Below are 11,889 nucleotides of genomic sequence, written 5' to 3'. Positions count from 1 at the left end.
CAACGGTTCACCTGTAACAAGGAAGGCAGAACACCATGGAAAACTGGATCTGTAAGAACCCCAGGAGTTTCTACACTGAAGCCATCCACTCCCTTCCTACGCGCTGGGATCAGTGCATCAATATCAATTGCAATTATGTGTAGGTATCATGTTACACATTAATTGTAATTCACATATTATGTAATGCAAATATTCTGTAATATAATACTCTTTAGATATAACCGTAGTCTCTTTTTCATTTGGGCACACCTTATATTAACAATGATTCCAGAAAGAAAGAGATGCGCTTGAAAATTCATTTCCTCAGGGGAAGCTGTCACAAACATGGGAAATATCTGACCTAGAATGTTCTCGGTTTGCGTCCATCGGTTAACCAATAACCAATTAACATTATTGTCTTGTAATGAAGGAGTCCCGGATTCGAATTCCGGTCTCGACTTTTTTAAGTGTCTAATAAATCTAATCCTGATTAATGTATTTGAGCTGATGTTTTATTCTTTCACTACTTGGTAAAGGATTGCTCCAGCATTTTTTGTTGGTTGTGATGTACCGTAATTATTATATTATATATTATTACATTATAATTACTATAGAGCCACATATGTATGGTGAATAAAAGATCAAGATTTCGGTACAAACACTTGGCTTATTTCGGGATAAAGGCGGTATATAAAGGGACATTTCGATGATAAAATGGTGAATTATAATCTAAATTTGATACTTATTACAAAATTAACATTTCACTTCTAATAGCAAATGTATACTATACCAGAGTATTAAGTTTATTCCTGTCTAAAGGAGTTCATTTGTGCTTCTCAAATATGTATTCACAAAATTTCCGTGATTTACATAACTCGCAGGATAATTCAGATCTCGGAAGGTGTCGCGTCGAATAAACCTTAAATTTCGTGTTTAGGAGTTTATTTCGCATTTTGCAGTTCATTTTGCATCATTTCGTGGCAAAACGTGGTAACAAAATGCACCTCGCATCTTTCAAAAACGAAATATGCATGCCTCTAGATATAATGCTATCAATCCTTTTCATAATAGTTAATTATCCTTTTTTGGAGGGTCACGTACCACCGAGATCCTCCCTCTAAATCCGTCAGTGCTGTTGGCGTGTCATGGAGTTTTAGTTCAACATGCGTTTCGTTATTATCTAGTGTTCAGAATATCCTATATGCTTCTCAATTTGCTCTTTTTCCTGTGTAAAATTATCGCATCTTCTGAATCTTACACGACTTCCAATTTTCAGTTTCAATATTGATGAATCGACCTTTCCTTTAAGATGTTGCGTTTAGAATCTTCTAAAATCAACCGGTCTCTAGTTTTGTTCATGATCTTATATCCGTGTGAAGATGCTGAATCGTTCTCGGATCCATTTCATTCATGCCTAACAGGAGAAGCACGATCTGTGGAGGCGGTGGATGTGAGAATATCCTAAAAGTGGGGTGAGGAGGAGGAGGGTTAGCCCCCGATGCGTATCCTCTCATCCGAGCTCTCTCTCCCTCCGGACCCATTTTCCATCCTCTGCTGCCGTGAATCCTGTTTCCTGTCGGTGTCCGTCTGCCGTAACGCGGATTGGGGCAGTGAGAGCAAGCGAGATGCATCTTTCGCACACTCGGGGATGGGAGGACAATGCACCCAGGTTCGTCAACAGGAGACGAGCCACCCATATCTCACGGATTTATTTCCGATTCAGGGCTTCCCAACTCAGGAACCATGGAAATTCCAATGGAAACAGTGCCATTTCAGGAACTGGTTGGTCTATACCAGTTGGATATTTCAGTAAAATATATTTCCAACTCAGGACGTCCTACTAATTGCCTCGGGGAATGATGAATTGGCGCTTGAAATAGTTGACATTACGCACACGTAACCAAACCTAACCTACAAGCAAAATATCTGCAACATACTCAAAATACATTACAAGAAAGAAGAAACTCTCCGTAAAGCACAGTACTTTTCCCGCAAATGGATATACAGTGGACTCTTTTTAATTCGAATTTGGATAATTCGAATTACTCGATGATTCGAGCTTGGATAACTTGAATTACTCGGTGATTCGAATTTGGATAATTCGAATCACTCCATAATTAGAACAGAAATTTATACCCCTTGAAGCCATCTTTAATGTTGTGATGTTTTGTTAATTCGAATTTATGATAATTCCAATCTTTTTCGTGTCTCTTTGGAGTTCGAATTAAAATAAGTCCACCAGGCCCGTACCCAGGGGAGGGGCCATGGGGGCCATTCGATCCCCCTCGAAGTTTCAAATATTTATATGTGAACCTATAAAGAGCTACGAATGTATCATCGACGATTTTTCAAATTTGTAAAAAATTCAATTTTGTGCTTGCATAAATAAATGAATGGGTTGTTTCTGGAGAGAAGCAGGCACCGGAAGTCTGAAGTCTGCAATATTGGGAGTTTTATTTCATAACCATTGATGCGAGACTTATCAGACGTTCCGATTTAATCAAGACAGTCCATTATTTTTAATCCCTGTCCCATCTTTCATTTTGAATTGCAGTCGTGTTGGGAAAATGTCTATTTTTTGTTAACTCACATTTAGACATGTTCTTTACTTTAAAAATTTGCTAATACGCAACATTTAATTCACAAATATATATTATTGTCTAAACATAGAATTATCATTGCTGTTCAGTGGTGCTGGAGATTCGAATACACTGTTAATTTGCGGAACTGGTGCCATTCAAATACTTATGAAAACTGATTGTAATCAAAATGCATCAAGCTATACCTTACATATATATATTGTGAATATGTTTTGTTTTGTATGTATGTATATGTGTGTGTGTGTATATATATATACCGTGCGTTCATTTCGATCTGCAGCCGAGAGATCGGGAGAAGCGTGACGGGCGGCGCTGACGGAGATGCCGACATTTGCGGCCTGTAATGCTCGCTTATTTTTATGGACATATGCAGACATTTATATAAATATTGCAAAACGATCACTAACCTGTGTTATAACACGCAAAAGTTCTTCTGTAATTCATCCAAGTTCTGCTCTTATATACACAAAAAAATACGCTTTAGAAACGATGTTAAGAGCCACAGATAATAAAACATTTTAATCATAGTTTTGACCAGTAACGTCCTGCTTAAGTTTATATCCTTGAAAGAGTTTTGTGCCGATGGGGATCGTTTGGAGGTTTTGAATGTGCAACACTGTATCAAGATTACGCTGTAGAAGAAACCGTTAAAAGTCAATAGTGTTCGTGAGCTTCCTTGCAATCCGAAATCTCCGAGCTCGAGTTTTTTGTTCCTTCGCGACTAGATGAAGACAGAGTTGTAAATATAGTGGCGAGCAATGTAAACCAAGAGCGTGTTAATTTCGTACTGTGCGCAAGAGTGTTATTCTTGGATACTTGCAGTTACTTGTTTGTGTTATTGTAGTGTGTATGTGTGACGTGTCAGTGAGACGATTGGAATGCCAGCCGCAAGATTCACGTTAGAACAAAGATTTTTTTATGTATGACACGTACCTACGTGAAAACAAACTCGTGTCGAGACGTGTGTAGGTAATTTGTACAGAAATTACCATGCGTTTCAACTCCACACAGAGATACGGTTAGACATCTTGTCCTTAAATTACGAGAAACTGTATCGTTAAATTTTAAAACACCTAAGCAAAAACGACGGATTATAACCGAAGCAAAACTCGATGATATTGGTGCAGCGTTAGAACGTTCTCCAAACAAACCTCTACGCCGTGTTTCACAAGAGGTGGGCGTGTCAAAATCATCGGCACATACAGTCACTAAGCTACTAAAATTAAAACTATACTCTTATAACACAGGTTAGTGCTCGTTTTGCAATATTTATATAAATGTCTGCATATGTCCATAAAAATAAGCGGGCATTTCAGACCGCAAATGTCGGCATCTCCGTCAGTGCCGCCCGCCACGCTTCTCCCGATCTCTCGGCTGCAGATCGAAATGGACGCACGGTATATATATATATATAACAAATATTTTCGGGTCTGGCCCCCCTCTAAAAAACTCCTGGGTACGGGCCTGAAGTCCACTGTATATGTATTTCAGGGTAACGTGCAGTAGCGATAAGAAAAGAACCTCTCAAAAACGGTCCTTACCTCTCCCCCTTTCCTGCTGAGGCAGTGGTTCCTGAGTTGGGAACAATCCACTTCAAACATTCCAAGTGAAATTTTCAGTTCCTGAATTGGGAACTTTCGTCATCATAGTTCCTGAATTGGGAACTTTCGTCATCATAGTTCCTGACATGTTGGGACATCACCTATCTCACGTACACTAAAATCGAGAAGAGACTGGACCACCGTGTATTTTACTCCCAATGCCATGTTGAGAAAACTGCACTAAGTTTCTTAATTCATCAAAAATTAATCTGGGGGTACCAGATTTCCAATTTAAGCGCCAAACTGAGAGAGTTGTGCTACACGTAAACAGTTGAGTACACTCTAAAAAGAAATGCAAATTTATTTGTGACACCCTAATTCGTACATCATAACAACATCTAATCAAGGGTTGAAGTGTGATTTGACAGCAAATGGTGTAACGGGAAACCAAAGATGGTGCTAAAAAATCCCAGTTCCGCATTAACACCAAAAGGATGGTACCACAACTTTTGGTGATAACTCAGTCTATATTTCTTTAGAGCGTACTAAACTTTTTGCGTGTAACACAACCCTGCATGGGACAAAAAGAACTATCTGGCGCCTTCAACATACGTCATAGGCGTGCACCATGCCATGGCACAATCAATTGTATGTACTTTTTTTTTTTCGAGAAAGATCATTGTGTGAGTGGTAATTGAAATGTAGCTGTCGAATATTTATTTGCTTATTATGTTCTTTTATTTCTTTTACCGCGTATTACTATGCAGAAAATACGTATGTTTGAAATAAGATATTAGCATAATCGATATTTTACTTGTATAGTATGGCAAAACGCAAAAGGTCCTCCCTGTTCATTTGAGCGCCCCATGAAGGCACGTAAGGGGCAAGCAGGTAAGTCATTCTTAATTTCGGTCATACCGAAATTGATGTAATCAGTACTACGCTCCGACCGCCTTTATCCTCTGGAGTTCCATCCAGAGACCCATTTGGGGGTTCCTGGTTCGATACCCGGTGGAGGCACAAAGTGGTTCGGATCCTAAATACTTTCAACTGTATTCAAAGATTGCGCCTAATAGACCCACCTAATGCATTTTGTCTACTATTTACATTACATTCGTGTTTTTATGAACAAAAGTAACACAGAAATATTTTGAACACCTTAGGGAACAATGTAATCTATTTTCAATATTTTATAAAAGAATTCACACTTGAAAAATCGAAAAAATAGAGGTCGTGGGCCTGAATGAGCCTCCCCCCTCTCGGGTAAGCTAGGTTTTAAACAAACTCAAACAAATCCATGTGGGAGGGGAGCATAAATTAAACATGTGCGCGGAAAGTTTCCCCACCTAAGACCATCGATCCTGGGTGTCTCGCGTTGTAGTCAGAAGCAATGCAGACTTGACCACACCTCATTATTGATACTGTAGACGTATATGGGTTGTAAATAAAGTAGTGGCAACACTGTCAGGAAAAGGTGATAACACCATGCATGTGCTATCTGGCAGTGAGGAAAGTCAGTTTGGGCCCATGTCGATGTGTGGAGTGCCAAAAGTTGTCAGTACAGCGAGTTCTGTGGTGTATGTACGATGTTGGAATGAACACCATTTTCTGTACTGCTCTAAAACATGTTTACAAGGGTAGAACAGTGATTGTGGATCAAAATCCAGGTTGCCTGTGGAAAAAAGTGCACGACAACAGCGAGTTCTGTGGTGTATGTACGATGTTGGAATGAACACCATTTTCTGTACTGCTCTAAAACATGTTTACAAAGGTAGAACAGTGATAGTGGATCAAAATCCAGGTTTGATCATGGCAAAAATGCACAAGAATGTGATCAAAACTTGCATGAAGTCTGCAGCAACAATGCCTAGCGGTATCTGATGGTTGCATAATGGGTAAGTGCATTTCTTTAAGAGGTTGTGACGCGTCCGTGAGAACAACTTCAACATGAGGAAAATTGCATCATGCTGGGTTCCCGATATTGTCACCAATGTTCAACGTCAGGTAAGGTTAGTTATTGTTGCTTCAGGCTTCATGCAAGTTTTGATCACATTCTTGTGCATTTTTGCCATGATCAAACCTGGATTTTGATCCACTATCACTGTTCTACCTTTGTAAACATGTTTTAGAGCAGTACAGAAAATGGTGTTCATTTCAACCTCCTACATACACAACAGCACTCGATGCACCAACCACTTTTGACACTCCACACATCAACATGGCCCCAAACTGACATTGCTCATTGCCCGATAGCAAATGCACGGTGTCATTACCTTTTCCTGACAGTGTTGCCACTACCTTATTTACAACCCACGTATAACTTAGGCTACATTGACACCACGACATGTTTATCACTATACGCATGCTAATGTTGTAAATCGTAAACTTTAACATCTTAAACTTTCAATCCATGATTCAACAGTAGGAAGTAAAGCACCAATAAAGCCTATCCAGTACCAGATGTCACAATGAATACCCAGGCCGAGGTCGGGACTCGAACCCGGGAACTTCGGTGACGAGATCGAAAGTCAACCACTTAATGCGCTCGGCCACCGAGCTGGCTAGTGACCTCACTATCGTCACCCATCACTGCGCTTGAATGTTTTGTCTTGGCCCAAAATAACGATAGAGTTGCTCTCACCAGAGCTTAGACAGATGCTGCGAAAAACGTTCTGTTAGGGGTGAACTGTTATTGATACAAGCGTGAAAAGGAAGGGGAAAAAAATGATGGATGGTCCATCATTTGGGAGACATTATCACAGGATATTGGGGGTGTACGGCACGATATAATATGCCGTTACAGATAGCAACTCCTCATTATCATAATTAGCGGCGCGTGCGTAAAAGAGTGCATCTGCCTCGACTCTCACACGTGGCACGGGAGTCTTCCAAAGGCTCTGCTGGAGTCGGCAGCTGGTGGTTGGCTTCGCACGGCGATGATGTCAAAACTGCAGGCGAATTATCTCCTAATTGTATCAAAATGCTCTGCTGGGCATAATCATCAAAATTTGAGAGCTCTCTTTAGTCGGGTCGTCACGGTATGTGGTTCATGCAAAGCGCCTCTGTTGGAAACGTGATGGTTGTAGTCAGTGTGCGAATTAACGGGGGATGCCTGGGATGTTTTATTTTACCCCCTGAAAAAGAAAATTATTTTTGTCCATGCCAGGGATGTTTTATCTCCCTCAAACAAAATTGAATTGAAAGCATATACTATACCATATGCACAATCATTAATGGTCCAGTCATGAAAGATTACCCTGCAGCCTTGTGGATTAAGGAAGGACACAATTATGAAACTGACCAATTTCACCTATCCAAAACACAACAGGTTGTTTTTCACTTTGGTTTTCAAGGCGTAGTGCTGATATCTTACATGTCCTTATGTTCATGTACGTGTTCACAAGAAACTTGGAGGTAGGTTAGGTGTACATTAAGTTTAAACTTGGCAATAGAAATTTGGTCAAGTGTCCTGTGTTACTAAATGATAGCTTTTTTGTGTGGGAGTCTTCTTAGAATGTAAATATAGCTAGTAAATGCTTGTAAATTACATGTAAATGTTATCATAAGATTTAATGACCTAGATTAGAACCTAGGTACTTAGAACTCCGAGGTAACAAATTTGATACCCAAAAAACTTACCTCCAGAAATGAAATTACGAATACGCCACTGAGTGGGTATCTTCCCCCAAAGCAAAAAACTTAATTCATGCAGTGGTTACAGGGGTGTGGAAATGTCTGTCAGCGCACGTACTTCTGCTCAATAAGTTACGTAAACGGATCGACACGATTCTTATGGAGTTCTAGTTTTAAGTCCACTTTATCCACAGATATACTTATCTTGACAGGATCTGCAGTCTAACGTGGGACCCGAACCACTATTTGAGTGCCTCCACCGGAGCCGACCTCTGGGCTGGTGTGCTTTAGTAAAATATGTCAAATCAATTAATCATTCAATGAAAGCCTCCACCTGATATCGAGCCAGGGACCCTTCAGTTATAAGGTGACGACCTTAAGGCCATCGGAAGAGCCAACCACAATTTATTTTAACGATTCATCTTGTTATTGGTCAACCGGCCGTATCTGAGGAAGTTACGGATTTAAATCCCATACAAAGATATATATATTTTTTTACAGCAAATAGTGTGTGAAACAACACTATATATGATGGAATACAAGTAAGGAAAAACGCATACTACTGTCACGAACTAATTTTCTAACGAATGAACTAGTTTCCGGCCGGGTCATTGGCCGAGAGCGTCAAGTTGTCGACTATCCACCTGACCATCGAAGTTCCCTGGTTCAAGTCTTGGTTTAGGTGTTTTTTGTGAATGTCCTTTCAATAATTCCATCTATTCATCACACATCCTCATCGTCGCGATTAGTCAGAAGTGGCAGAAAGGCGACGCTAAATAAAAAAAATCCGAATACTAATAAACTCATTAGTAAAGAGGGTACAATAACATTTGATGAAACCAAAGGACATCCTGTAATTTCTTATAGTGCAGAAGCACAAGAATCTATGGCCTCTCCGATGGAGTAGTTTGTTGTAATCAAGGTGTCCCGGGTTCGATATCCGGTGAAAGCACATGGTGTGGTTAGGATCGCAATTTAAACTGTAGGTCCAGTCCCGATTAGCCCATCTGTTCATAAAGTGGACTTAAACAAAAACTTATCTCAACAAGAAACTGTGAAAATACCTTAAAGACTTTCAAAAGAATGATGGATAGAAACATACATAGACCAATAATGTAAACAATGAGTGAAGAACCGAAACGAATGAAGAGATAAATATATTAGGAAACCAAGATATAGTTAGTTATGTTTATAAACTTACAGAGGAAAGTTTGATAGGACATGTGGAAAGGATGGAGGAGTGCAGGTTACAAATAGGATTATGTTACAAATGATTAGACGAAATGAGGAAGGATCTGGAAAAGAAAATATTACAATTAAAGGAAGGGAGAAGATGAGGAACAGAGAAGAACTGAGGGAAATAGGGAATATAAGCCCCTAAAGACTCGTTGTAGCGTCATGTGGTAAGGAAAGTCAGACAGATCTTCCAAATAGGGGCTATGCGTACAAGTTCCATCTGCAGGCAGCCAAGAGTCGAGACATCATCATAAGTTAAAATGTCTGATGAAAGATTCAATAGAAGTATTTTTCCAGCATGTAATGTGTGGGCTGCGAATCAGGACCACCGGCTTCGAAATGTTTTGGGTAACCACTACACTACTAACACACAGTGGATGAGTCATGGCCTGAAACCACACTGGCAGAATTTTTGAATCTGCTTTGGAGCACGTGAAAGAATAAAGAAACAGAAGTACTTCCCGTTCAAATATTACAAAACTGGCTGGTTGTATTTTCAGTGGCACTACGAAAATATTTCCTAATCTGCAATGCACAAGTATTTTGTCTACCAGTGTGCACCTGTACTTAGACAGCACTGCAATGAACGTACATCCTGTGTGATGTTCAAAGATAATCATCGTTTCAAAGATCTGCTATTGGATGTCTATGGAATTCCTGTTGGAGTTTTTAGAGCAGTGGTCTTCAACGTTTTTCCTATAGCGAACCATTTTTATATTCTATACACTGTTCAGAGGCAGTGGTAGTTTACAAATAATTACAAGATACAATTCTTCAAGATACATTTATTTACTATATTCATTACTTATAAAACAACACACCAGCATGGGTAATTAACTATTTGAAAGAACGCTGACAAGTTCTGAACTGAGCTTAGATACTTCAACACAACAATCATAATGAAACAAAGCTGTTATTTTGTTTACAAAAAGCACGTTAACCATTCATGCACAAGAATTGTCATTTACTGCATCAGAGAGTGGTACGGTGATTGATTTTACCTTCACTAACATGTCAGTATTTGTCTTGAAGTTTGATGAGGCTAGCAGACAGTTTTGAAGACTTGTGTCTTCAACAATCTTCATTTTGGAAAAGAGCTGTTCGCAGGCATAAGTAATACCGAATAGATGGCATTGGCAAGGAATAGGGATTGTTGAGTACATTCTTTAATATGCCGGAGTGTGGAGGAAAAAATGCAACTGATCGAAGCAGGGCGCCGTATCAATGTTTGTGGAGTCCCCTGGCAAAAATGGTTTGTGGGGGCCCCCATTTCTTTATTATTTTTTTACTAACCACCAATTTTCAGCACTTGAAATGGTAGACCTGATTTCAGAATCAGTGGTCATTCACAATAGAACATATCGCAGATAGGTTTGCAGGGAGAATAGCGCAGTAAAATAAGGTTACAGGACGAAAATTGTAGCGCTATAGCAGCAGTAAAATTCTGCGTCTAAATGTCTACAGTATATTATGAAGAGTGAACACCGTAACTACAATATATAGCAAATACTAAGGGGGTTCAGACGGAAACAGAGAACTGAGCAGTAGACTGTACTTAGGTACATAATTTATTATAAATGATATTATTTACAATTAAGAGTAAATATGTCACTACGTATTTGTCTACTGGACAATTACCGACAGGTTCATTGTGGAAATTGTAGTAACTACACTTTCTTCAAGAAAATTCTCAAAGGCTTAACACTTTTCTTGCCTTTTTCGCCGAAATTCATCTACTATATCATCGAAGTCCGATTCACGAAGAAGTTCATGTTGACATTGCTACTGCTTACTAGGTGTGCAAACTGTATCAGCTCATTCTCTAGCGATGGTTCCAGATCCTCCTCGTAGATGCTCACAAGCTCGCGAGCTGCAGATGTAATTTGTGATGGAGTTACTACTGCAAGTTCATTTAGAATACTGAACCTCTTTGCGACAGTTTCATAGGGAAAGATCCTGTCTGCGAGTGATGATGTGATTTGATCAATCACTGGTAGAAAACTTTCCACTCTGAAATGTTCACTAGGCGAGAGGTAAATTTGAGGTTCATTTTCATAGTCAAGAGGATTCAGTCGGACATTTCTCACCCGCTGACGAGAAAAACTCACAGTTCTAATACGAAAGAAAGTTATGTACTTCGTAGGATTATTTATTATCTTAATCGTATCTGAGAATTGATTGTTTGAATAAGTGTGCCTTATTTCCACACCACAGCCAAATCAATCCATGCTGTAAAGTATACTGAGTTTCAGACATATATAATCTAATACAAACAGATCGACTGAGAGCTGTGCCGCAATTGGGTGGTTTTGAAGTTGTTGTTTTTTTTTTTAAATAAAACTTATTATGTAATTTTTCACAAGCATAGCCAGCTGGTTAAAATATTTTTTTTGGTGGAGCCCCTTCACATCTTCCTTTTGGTGGGGGCCTCGGGGCAATTGCCCCAGTTGCCCATAGGTTAATCCGGCCCTGTATCGAAGTCACAAACAAAAGTGTAATTCACAATCTCATCAACATGATATGCATAGACACTACATGTCCTATCTTTCTCACGAAGGACTACAGATTTGCAGCATGCATGATGGAAACGAGACAGTAGATAACATAGAGTAATAAGGTCTGGCGCACACCGATAACACAGATCAGGTCTGGCGTACATCTTTAGTCGGTGCACGACAGGGATTATTGTACATAACAGGAAATTCTGAGTCACATATTTTGAGTTCAGTGAATCGCATTTTTTTCATTATTTTTTAATTCATTAGGGATTGCTAAATTACAGCCAGGGGACCACATACTGCCCGCGGGCTAAAGTCCACTGGTTTAGAGGAATCTTAATGTAAACTGCATCATTAAACTATTGCAAGTGTGTGGATCACAGCGAATGCAATCCTCGATGC

The sequence above is a fragment of the Lepisma saccharinum genome, chromosome 1 (assembly GCF_977018435.1).
Source record: "Lepisma saccharinum chromosome 1, izLepSacc3.1, whole genome shotgun sequence".
Lineage (NCBI taxonomy): Eukaryota > Metazoa > Arthropoda > Insecta > Zygentoma > Lepismatidae > Lepisma > Lepisma saccharinum.
This window is presented reverse-complemented; position numbering follows the sequence as displayed.